The following is an 11138-nucleotide window of genomic DNA, read 5'->3' on the forward strand; positions in this document are numbered from 1 at the left end:
TAACTGAGAGACACACTGGATAGGTGCTGTCTCCTCCAGACTTGAAATGAAGTTGGAATAACGTCAGGATTCCTATTAGAGTAGCCTGGGAAAAGAGAAGAATATTCCTTTACTAGCCTGAAAATTGTCAAATACTTGGTTTTAAGGCCTAATTAAAACAGTACATCAGAATGCTCTGAGATTACCTGAGAGACCCACAAGATAGGTGATGTCTCCTTCAGACTTAGAATGAGCTGGAATAATGTCAGGATTCTTTTAGAGTAGCCTGAAAAAGAGAAGAATATGCCTTTACTAGCCCTGAAAAATGGTCAATATAGCCTTGGTTTTAAGGCCTTAATTTTCAAAACTGTAAATCAGAATGCTCTGAGATTACCTGAGAGACACACTGGATAGGTGATGTCTCCTCCAGATTTGAAATGAACCTGGAATAACGTCAGGATTCCTTTTTAGAGTAGCCTGAAATAGAGAAGATATTACTTTACTAGCCTGAAAAGTGTCAATATAGCCTTGGTTTTAAGGCCTTAATTTTAAAACTGTACATCAGAATGCTCTGAAATTACCTGGGAGACACATGGATAGGTGATGTCCTCCAGACTTGAAATGAAGCTGGAATAACGTCAGGATTCCTATTAGAGTGGCCTGAAAAAGAGAAGAATATGCCTTTACTAGCCTGAAAAATGGTCAATATAGCCTTGGTTTTAAGGCCTTAATTTTAAAACCGTAAATCGAATGCTCTGAGATTACCTGAGAGACACACTGGATATGTGATCTCTCCTCCAGTTGAAATGAACCTGGAATAACGTCAGGATTCCTTTTTAAAGTAGCCTGAAAAAAAGAAGAATATGCCTTCTGAAAAAGAGAAGAATATGCCTTTACTAGCCTGAAAAAGTGTCAATATAGCCTTGGTTTTAAGGCCTTAATATTAAAACCATTCATCAGAATGCTCTGAGATTATGTGAGAGACACACTGTATAGGAGATGTCCCCCCCAGACTTGGAATGAAGCTGGAATAACGTCAGGATTCCTTTTTAGATTAGCCTGAAAAAGAGAAGAATATGCCTTTACTAGCCTGAAAAAGTTTCAATATAGCCTTGGTTTTAAGGCCTTAATTTTAAAACCATTCATCAGAATGCTCTGAGATTATGTGAGAGACACATGTATAGGAGATGTCCCCCCAGATTGGAATGAAGCTGGAATAACGTCAGGATTCCTTTTTAGATTAGCCTGAAAAAGAGAAGAATATGCCTTTACTAGCCTGAAAAAGTGTCAGTATAGCCTTCGTTTTAAGGCCTTATTTTAAAACTGTACATCAGAATGCTCTTAAATTACCTGAGAGACACACGGATAGGTGATGTCTCCTCCAGACTGAAATGAAGCTGGAAAAACGTCAGGATTCCTTTAGAGTGGCCTGAAAAAGAGAAGAATATGCCTTTACTAGCCTGAAAAATGGTCAATGTAGCCTTGGTTTTAAGGCCTTAATTTTAAAACCGTAATCAGAATGCTGAGATTACCTGAGAGACACACTGGATAGGTGATCTCTCCTCCAGATTTGAAATGAAGCTGGAATAACGTCAGGATCCTTTTAGATTAGCCTGAAAAAGAGAGAATATGCCTTTACTAGCCTGAAAAAGTGTCAGTATAGCCTTGGTTTTAAGGCCTTAATTTTACAACTGTACATCAGAATGCTCTTAAAGTACCTGAGAGACACACTGGATAGGTGATGTCTCCTCCAGACTTGAAATGAAGCTGGTTAAACGTCAGGATTCCTATTTAGAGTGGCCTGAAAAAGAGAAGAATATGCCTTACTAGCCTGAAAAATGGTCAATATAGCCTTGGTTTTAAGGCCTTAATTTTAAAACCAAATCAGAATGCTCTGAGATTATGTGAGAGACACACTGGATAGGATATGTCTCCTCCAGACTTGGAATGAACTGGAATAACATCAGGATTCCTTTTAGAGTAGCCTGAAAATAGAGTAAAATATTCCTTGAACAGCCTGAAAATGATTTAAGTCATACCATTTATTAGACCTTCAAGGTTTTAATTTTAAATCCTACATCAAATGGTCTTAAATTACCCGAGAGACCCAATGGACAGGTATTGTCAACCCTAGATAGTTGAATGACGTGGCCTGCAGTCAGGAATCCATTTTAGAGTGGCATCAAGGAGGAGAATATGCCTTTACAGCCTTAAAAACGTCAATATAGGTTTACTTTTAAGCCCTTAATTTTAAAACCGTACATCAGAATGCTCTGAAATTACTGAAAGACACACTGGATAGGTGCTGTCTCCCTCAGACTTGGATTGAAGCTGGAATAACGTCAGGATTCCTTTTTAGAGTAGCCTGAAAAGAGTAAAATATGCCTTTAACAGCCTGAAAAAGTTTAAATTATACCATTATTAGACATTCAAGGCTTTAAATTTAAAATCCTACATCCAAATGGTCCTAAAATTACCTGAGTGACCAATGGATATGTATTGTCGCTGTTGGAATGAAGCTGGAATAACAGTAGGAATCCATTTAGAGTGCTCAAGGAGAGAAGAATATGCCTTTAACAGCCTGAAAAAGATGGTCAATTTACCATTTATTGACATTCAAGGCTTTTAATTTTAAAATCCTACATCAGAATGCTTTTAATTACCTGAGGGACCCAATGGATATGTAGTGTCTAATCCATAGTTGGAATGAACCTGGCCTACATTTTTAGAGTGCATCAAGGAGAGTTAATATGCCTTTAACAGAGCCTGAAAATATTTCAACATAGCTTTACTTTTAAGCCCTTAATTATGAAACGTACATCAGAATGCTCTGACATTACCGGAGAGACACACTGGATAGGTGATGTTCCCCAGACTTGGAATGAAGCTGGCATAACGTCAGAATTCCTTTTTAGAGGTTTAGAGCCTTTACAGCCTGAAAAAATGTCAATATAGCTATACTTTTAAGGCCTTATTTTTAAAATCCTACATCAATATGTCCGATATTACCCAAGAGTCACACTGGATATGTGTGGTTCCCCCAGATGGACTGAAGCTGGGCTAACTGGAGGATTTCGTTTTACAGTAGCCTGAAATTAAGAGAATATGCCTTACCAGCCTGAAATATTTAACACATGCATTTTTTTGACATTTAATGTTTTAATTTTAAAATCCTCATCAGTGTGGTCTGATAACACCTGAGTGACACACTTGATAGGTTTTTCCCACCCAGACTTGGAATGAAGCTGGTCTTAACAGGAGGTTTCTTTTACAGAAGCCTGAAAAAGAGTAAAATATGGCTTTAAAAGCCTGAAATAAATTATATTGCTTTGCTTTTAAGCCCTTCATTTTAAAATCCTACATCAGAATGCTCTGATATTGCCTAAGGGGCACACTGGAGATGTGATGTCTCCCCAGACTGGAATGAAGCTGGCTAAACAGATGGATTATGTTAACGTAGCCTGAAAAGAGTAAAATATGGTTTCAAAAGCCTAAAAAAGACTCAATATAGCTTAAATGGACTTAAGCCTTAAATTTTAAAATGCTACTCAGAATTGTCCGATATTATTGAGACCACACCTGCATATGTGATCTCTCACCAAAACTACGAATCAAGGGCTAACAGGAAGATTCAGTTTACATTAGCCAAAAAAAAGAGTAAAATATTGCTTTAACAGCCTGATAAATAACGTCTGGAATAACGTCAGGATTCCTTTTTAAAGTAGCCTGAAAAAAAGAAGAATATGCCTTCTGAAAAAGAGAAGAATATGCCTTTACTAGCCTGAAAAAGTGTCAATATAGCCTTGGTTTTAAGGCCTTAATATTAAAACCATTCATCAGAATGCTCTGAGATTATGTGAGAGACACACTGTATAGGAGTTGTCCCCCCCAGACTTGGAATTAAGCTGGAATAACGTCAGGATTCCTTTTTAGAGTAGCCTGAAAAAGAGAAGAATATGCCTTTACTAGCCTGAAAAAGTGTCAGTATAGCCTTGGTTTTAAGGCCTTAATTTTCAAGCTGTACATCAGAATGCTCTGAAATTACCTGAGAGACACACTGGATAGGTGATGTCTCCTCCAGATTTGAAATGAAGCTGGAATAACGTCAGGATTCCTATTTAGAGTAGCCTGGAAAAGAGAAGAATATGCCTTTACTAGCCTGAAAAATGGTCAATACAGCCTTGGTTTTAAGGCCTTAATTTTAAAACCGTACATCAGAATGCTCTGAGATTATGTGAGAGACACAATGGTTAGGTGATGTCCCCCACAGACTTGGAATGAAGCTGGAATAACGTCAGGATTCCTTTTTAGATTAGCCTGAAAAAAAGAAGAATATGCCTTTAATAGCCTGAAAAACTGTCAGTATAGCCTTGGTTTTAAGGCCTTAATTTTAAAACTGTACATCAGAATGCTCTGAAATTAACTGAGAGACACACTGGATAGGTGCTGTCTCCTCCAGACTTGAAATGAAGTTGGAATAACGTCAGGATTCCTATTTAGAGTAGCCTGGAAAAGAGAAGAATATTCCTTTACTAGCCTGAAAATTGGTCAATATAGCCTTGGTTTTAAGGCCTTAATTTGAAAACAGTACATCAGAATGCTCTGAAATTACCTGAGAGACCCACAAGATAGGTGATGTCTCCTTCAGACTTAGAATGAAGCTGGAATAATGTCAGGATTTCTATTTAGAGTAGCCTGAAAAAGAGAAGAATATGCCTTTACTAGCCTGAAAAATGGTCAATATAGCCTTGGTTTTAAGGCCTTAATTTTAAAACCGTACATCAGAATGCTCTGAGATTATGTGAGAGACAACTGTATAGGAGTTGTCCCCCCAGACTTGAATTAAGCTGGAATAAACGTCAGGATTCCTATTTAGAGTAGCCTGGAAAAGAGAAGAATATTCCTTTACTAGCCTGAAAATTGGTCAATATAGCCTTGGTTTTAAGGCCTTAATTTGAAAACAGTACATCAGAATGCTCTGATATTACCTGAGAGACCCACAAGATAGGTGATGTCTCCTTCAGACTTAGAATGAAGCTGGAATAATGTCAGGATTTCTATTTAGAGTAGCCTGAAAAAGAGAAGAATATGCCTTTACTAGCCTGAAAAATGGTCAATATAGCCTTGGTTTTAAGGCCTAATTTTAAAACGTACATCAGAATGCTCTGAGATTGTGAGAGACACACTGGATAGGATATGTCTCCTCCAGACTTGGAATGAAGCTGGAATAACGTCAGGATTCCTTTTAAAGTAGCCTGAAAAAAGAAGAATATGCCTTCTGAAAAAGAGAAGAATATGCCTTTACTAGCCTGAAAAAGTTTCAATATAGCCTGGTTTTAAGGCCTTAATTTTAAAACCATACATCAGAATGCTCTGAGATATGTGAGAGACACACTGTATAGGAGATGTCCCCAGACTTGGAATGAAGCTGGAATAACGTCAGGATTCCTTTAGATTAGCCTGAAAAAGAGAAGAATATGCCTTTACTAGCCTGAAAAAGTGCAGTATAGCCTTCGTTTTAAGGCCTTAATTTTAAAACTGTACATCAGAATGCTCTTAAATTACCTGAGAGACACACCGGATAGGTGATGTCTCCTCCAGACTTGAAATGAAGCTGGAATAACGTCAGGATTCCTATTTAGAGTGGCCTGAAAAAGAGAAGAATATGCCTTTACTAGCCTGAAAAATGGTCAATATAGCCTTGGTTTTAAGGCCTTAATTTTAAAACCGTACATCAGAATGCTCTGAGATTACCTGAGAGACACACTGGATAGGTGATCTCTCCTCCAGATTTGAAATGAACCTGGAATAACGTCAGGATTCCTTTTTAGATTTGCCTGAAATAGAGAAGAATATGCCTTTACTAGCCTGAAAAAGTGTCAGTATAGCCTTGGTTTTAAGGCCTTAATATTACAACTGTACATCAGAATGCTCTTAAATTACCTGAGAGACACACTGGATAGGTGATGTCTCCTCCAGACTTGGAATGAAGCTGGAATAACGTCAGGATTCCTATTTAGAGTAGCCTGGAAAAGAGAAGAATATGCCTTTACTAGCCTGAAAAATGGTCAATATAGCCTTGGTTTTAAGGCCTTAATTTGAAAACAGTACATCAGAATGCTCTGAAATTACCTGAGAGACCCACAAGATAGGTGATGTCTCCTTCAGACTTAGAATGAAGCTGGAATAACGTCAGGATTCCTTTTTAAAGTAGCCTGAAAAAAAGAAGAATATGCCTTCTGAAAAAGAGAAGAATATGCCTTTACTAGCCTGAAAAAGTTTCAATATAGCCTTGGTTTTAAGGCCTTAATTTTAAAACCATACATCAGAATGCTCTGAGATTATGTGAGAGACACACTGTATAGGAGATGTCCCCCCCAGACTTGGAATGAAGCTGGAATAACGTCAGGATTCTTTTTTAGAATAGCCTGAAAAAGAGAAGAATATGCCTTTACTAGCCTGGAAAGGTGTCAGTATAGCCTTCGTTTTAAGGCCTTAATTTTAAAACTGTACATCAGAATTCTCTTAAATTACCTGAGAGACACACTGGATAGGTGATGTCTCCTCCAGACTTGAAATGAAGCTGGAATAACGTCAGGATTCCTATTTAGAGTGGCCTGAAAAAGAGAAGAATATGCCTTTACTAGCCTGAAAAATGGTCAATGTAGCCTTGGTTTTAAGGCCTTAATTTTAAAACCATACATCAGAATGCTCTGAGATTACCTGAGAGACACACTGGATAGGTGATCTCTCCTCCAGATTTGAAATGAAGCTGGAATAACGTCAGGATTCCTTTTTAGATTAGCCTGAAAAAGAGAAGAATATGCCTTTACTAGCCTGAAAAAGTGTCAGTATAGCCTTGGTTTTAAGGCCTTAATTTTACAACTGTACATCAGAATGCTCTTAAATTACCTGAGAGACACACTGGATAGGTGATGTCTCCTCCAGACTTGAAATGAAGCTGGAATAACGTCAGGATTCCTATTTAGAGTGGCCTGAAAAAGAGAAGAATATGCCTTTACTAGCCTGAAAAATGGTCAATATAGCCTTGGTTTTAAGGCCTTAATTTTAAAACCGTAAATCAGAATGCTCTGAGATTACCTGAGAGACACACTGGATAGGTGATTCTCCTCAGATTTGAAATGAACTGGAATAACGTCAGGATTCCTTTTTAGATTAGCCTGAAAATAGAGTAGAATATGCCTTAATAGCCTGAAAAAAATGTCAGTATAGCCTTGGTTTTAAGGCCTAATTTTACAAACTGTACATCAGAATGCTCTTAAATTACCTGAGAGACACACTGGATAGGTGATGTCTCCTCCAGACTGGAATGAAGCTGGAATAACATCAGGATTCCTTTTTAAAGTAGCCTGAAAAAAAAGAAGAATATGCCTTCTGAAAAAGAGAAGAATATGCCTTTATAGCCTGGAAAGTGTAGTATAGCCTTGGTTTTAAGGCCTTAATTTTACAACTGTACATCAGAATGTCTTAAATTACCTGAGAGACACACTGGATAGGTGATGTCTCCTCCAGACTTGAAAAAGATGGAATAACGTCAGGATTCCTATTTAGAGTGGCCTGAAAAAGAGAAGAATATGCCTTTACTAGCCTGAAAAATGGTCAATATAGCCTTGGTTTTAAGGCCTTAATTTTAAAACCGTAAATCAGAATGCTCTGAGATTACCTGAGAGACACACTGGATAGGTGATCTCTCCTCCAGATTTGAAATGAACCTGGAATAACGTCAGGATTCCTTTTTAGATTAGCCTGAAATAGAGAAGAATATGCCTTTACTAGCCTGAAAAATGGTCAATATAGCCTTGGTTTTAAGGCCTTAATTTTAAAACCGTAAATCAGAATGCTCTGAGATTACCTGAGAGACACAATGGATAGGTGATCTCTCCTCCAGATTTGAAATGAACCTGGAATAACGTCAGGATTCCTTTTTAGATTAGCCTGAAATAGAGAAGAATATGCCTTTACTAGCCTGAAAAAGTGTCAGTATAGCCATGGTTTTAAGGCCTTAATTTTAAAACTGTACATCAGAATGCTCTGAAATTACCTGAGAGACACACTGGATAGGTGATGTCTCCTCCAGACTTGAAATGAAGCTGGAATAACGTCAGGATTCCTATTTAGAGTGGCCTGAAAAAGAGAAGAATATGCCTTTACTAGCCTGAAAAATGGTCAATATAGCCTTGGTTTTAAGGCCTTAATTTTAAAACCGTAAATCAGAATGCTCTGAGATTACCTGAGAGACACACTGGATAGGTGATCTCTCCTCCAGATTTGAAATGAACCTGGAATAACGTCAGGATTCCTTTTTAAAGTAGCCTGAAAAAAAGAAGAATATGCCTTCTGAAAAAGAGAAGAATATGCCTTTACTAGCCTGAAAAAGTGTCAATATAGCCTTGGTTTTAAGGCCTTAATATTAAAACCATTCATCAGAATGCTCTGAGATTATGTGAGAGACACACTGTATAGGAGATGTCCCCCCCAGACTTGGAATGAAGCTGGAATAACGTCAGGATTCCTTTTTAGATTAGCCTGAAAAAGAGAAGAATATGCCTTTACTAGCCTGAAAAAGTTTCAATATAGCCTTGGTTTTAAGGCCTTAATTTTAAAACCATTCATCAGAATGCTCTGAGATTATGTGAGAGACACACTGTATAGGAGATGTCCCCCCAGACTTGGAATGAAGCTGGAATAACGTCAGGATTCCTTTTTAGATTAGCCTGAAAAAGAGAAGAATATGCCTTTACTAGCCTGAAAAAGTGTCAGTATAGCCTTCGTTTTAAGGCCTTAATTTTAAAACTGTACATCAGAATGCTCTTAAATTACCTGAGAGACACACCGGATAGGTGATGTCTCCTCCAGACTTGAAATGAAGCTGGAATAACGTCAGGATTCCTATTTAGAGTGGCCTGAAAAAGAGAAGAATATGCCTTTACTAGCCTGAAAAATGGTCAATGTAGCCTTGGTTTTAAGGCCTTAATTTTAAAACCGTACATCAGAATGCTCTGAGATTACCTGAGAGACACACTGGATAGGTGATCTCTCCTCCAGATTTGAAATGAAGCTGGAATAACGTCAGGATTCCTTTTTAGATTAGCCTGAAAAAGAGAAGAATATGCCTTTACTAGCCTGAAAAAGTGTCAGTATAGCCTTGGTTTTAAGGCCTTAATTTTACAACTGTACATCAGAATGCTCTTAAATTACCTGAGAGACACACTGGATAGGTGATGTCTCCTCCAGACTTGAAATGAAGCTGGTATAACGTCAGGATTCCTATTTAGAGTGGCCTGAAAAAGAGAAGAATATGCCTTTACTAGCCTGAAAAATGGTCAATATAGCCTTGGTTTTAAGGCCTTAATTTTAAAACCATACATCAGAATGCTCTGAGATTATGTGAGAGACACACTGGATAGGATATGTCTCCTCCAGACTTGGAATGAACCTGGAATAACATCAGAATTCCTTTTTAGAGTAGCCTGAAATAGAGTAAAATATTCCTTTAACAGCCTGAAAATGATTTAAGTCATACCATTTATTAGACATTCAAGGTTTTAATTTTAAAATCCTACATCAAAATGGTCTTACCTTACACCCGAGTTGACCCAATGGACACGTATTGTCCCACCATATTTTGGAATGCAAAGGGCCTAGCAGTAGAATCCTTTTAGAGTGGCATCAAGGAGAGCAATATATGCCTTAACAGCCCTTAAAATACGTCTCCATATAGGTATTTATTTTAAGCCCTTAATTTTTACAACCTGTACATCAGAATGCTCCTGAAATACCTGAAGGACACACTGGATAGGTGCTGTCTCCCTCAGACTTGGATTGAAGCTGGAATAACGTCAGGATTCCTTTTTAGAGTAGCCTGAAAAAGAGTAAAATATGCCTTTAACAGCCTGAAAAAGATTTAAATTATACCATTTATTAGACATTCAAGGCTTTAAATTTAAAATCCTACATCCAAATGGTCCTAAATTACCTGAGTGACCCAATGGATATGTATTGTCGCTGTTGGAATGAACCTGGCCTAACAGTAGGAATCCATTTTAGAGTGGCATCAAGGAGAGTTCTATATGCCTTTAACAGCCTGAAAAAGATTTAAATTATACCATTTATTTGACATTCAAGGCTTTAATTTTAAAATCCTACATCACAATGGTTTTTAATTACCTGAGTGACCCAATGGATATGTAGTGTCTAATCCATAGTTGGAATGAACCTGGCCTACATTTTAGAGTGGCATCAAGGAGAGTTAAATATACCTTTAACAGCCTGAAAATATTTCAACATAGCTTTACTTTTAAGCCCTTAATTATGAAACCGTACATCAGAATGCTCTGACATTACCGGAGAGACACACTGGATAGGTGATGTTTCCCTCAGACTTGGAATGAAGCTGGCACAACGTCAGAATTCCTTTTTAGAGTTTAGAGCCTTTAACAGCCTGAAAAAATGTCAATATAGCTATACTTTTAAGCCCTTATTTTTAAAATCCTACATCAATATTGTCCGATATTACCCAAGAGTCACACTGAATATGTGTGGTTTCCCCCAGACTTGGACTGAAGCTGGCTTAACTGGAGGATTTCGTTTTACAGTAGCCTGAATTAAGAGTTTAATATGTCTTCAACAGCCTGAAAATATTTAACACATAGCATTATTTTGACATTTAATGTTTTAATTTTAAAATCCTACATCAGTGTGGTCTGATAACACCTGAGTGACACACTTGATATGTGTTTTCCCACCCAGACTTGGAATGAAGCTGGCTTAACAGGAGGTTTCTTTTACAGAAGCCTGAAAAAGAGTAAAATATGGCTTTAAAAGCCTGAAAATACATTAATATTGCTTTGCTTTTAAGCCCTTCATTTTAAAATCCTACATCAGAATGCTCTGATATTGCCTAAGGGGCACACTGGAGATGTGATGTCTCACCCAGACTTGGAATGAAGCTGGCTTAACAGATGGATTATGGTTAACAGTAGCCTGAAAAAGAGTAAAATATGGTTTCAAAAGCCTAAAAAAGACATCAATATAGCTTTAAATAGACATATAAGCCTTAAATTTTAAAATGCTACATCAGAATTGTCCGATATTACTTGAGACACACACTGCATATGTGATATCTCACCAAAACTACG

This window comes from Etheostoma spectabile, chromosome 4 (assembly GCF_008692095.1).
Source record: "Etheostoma spectabile isolate EspeVRDwgs_2016 chromosome 4, UIUC_Espe_1.0, whole genome shotgun sequence".
In the NCBI taxonomy this organism is placed as follows: domain Eukaryota; kingdom Metazoa; phylum Chordata; class Actinopteri; order Perciformes; family Percidae; genus Etheostoma; species Etheostoma spectabile.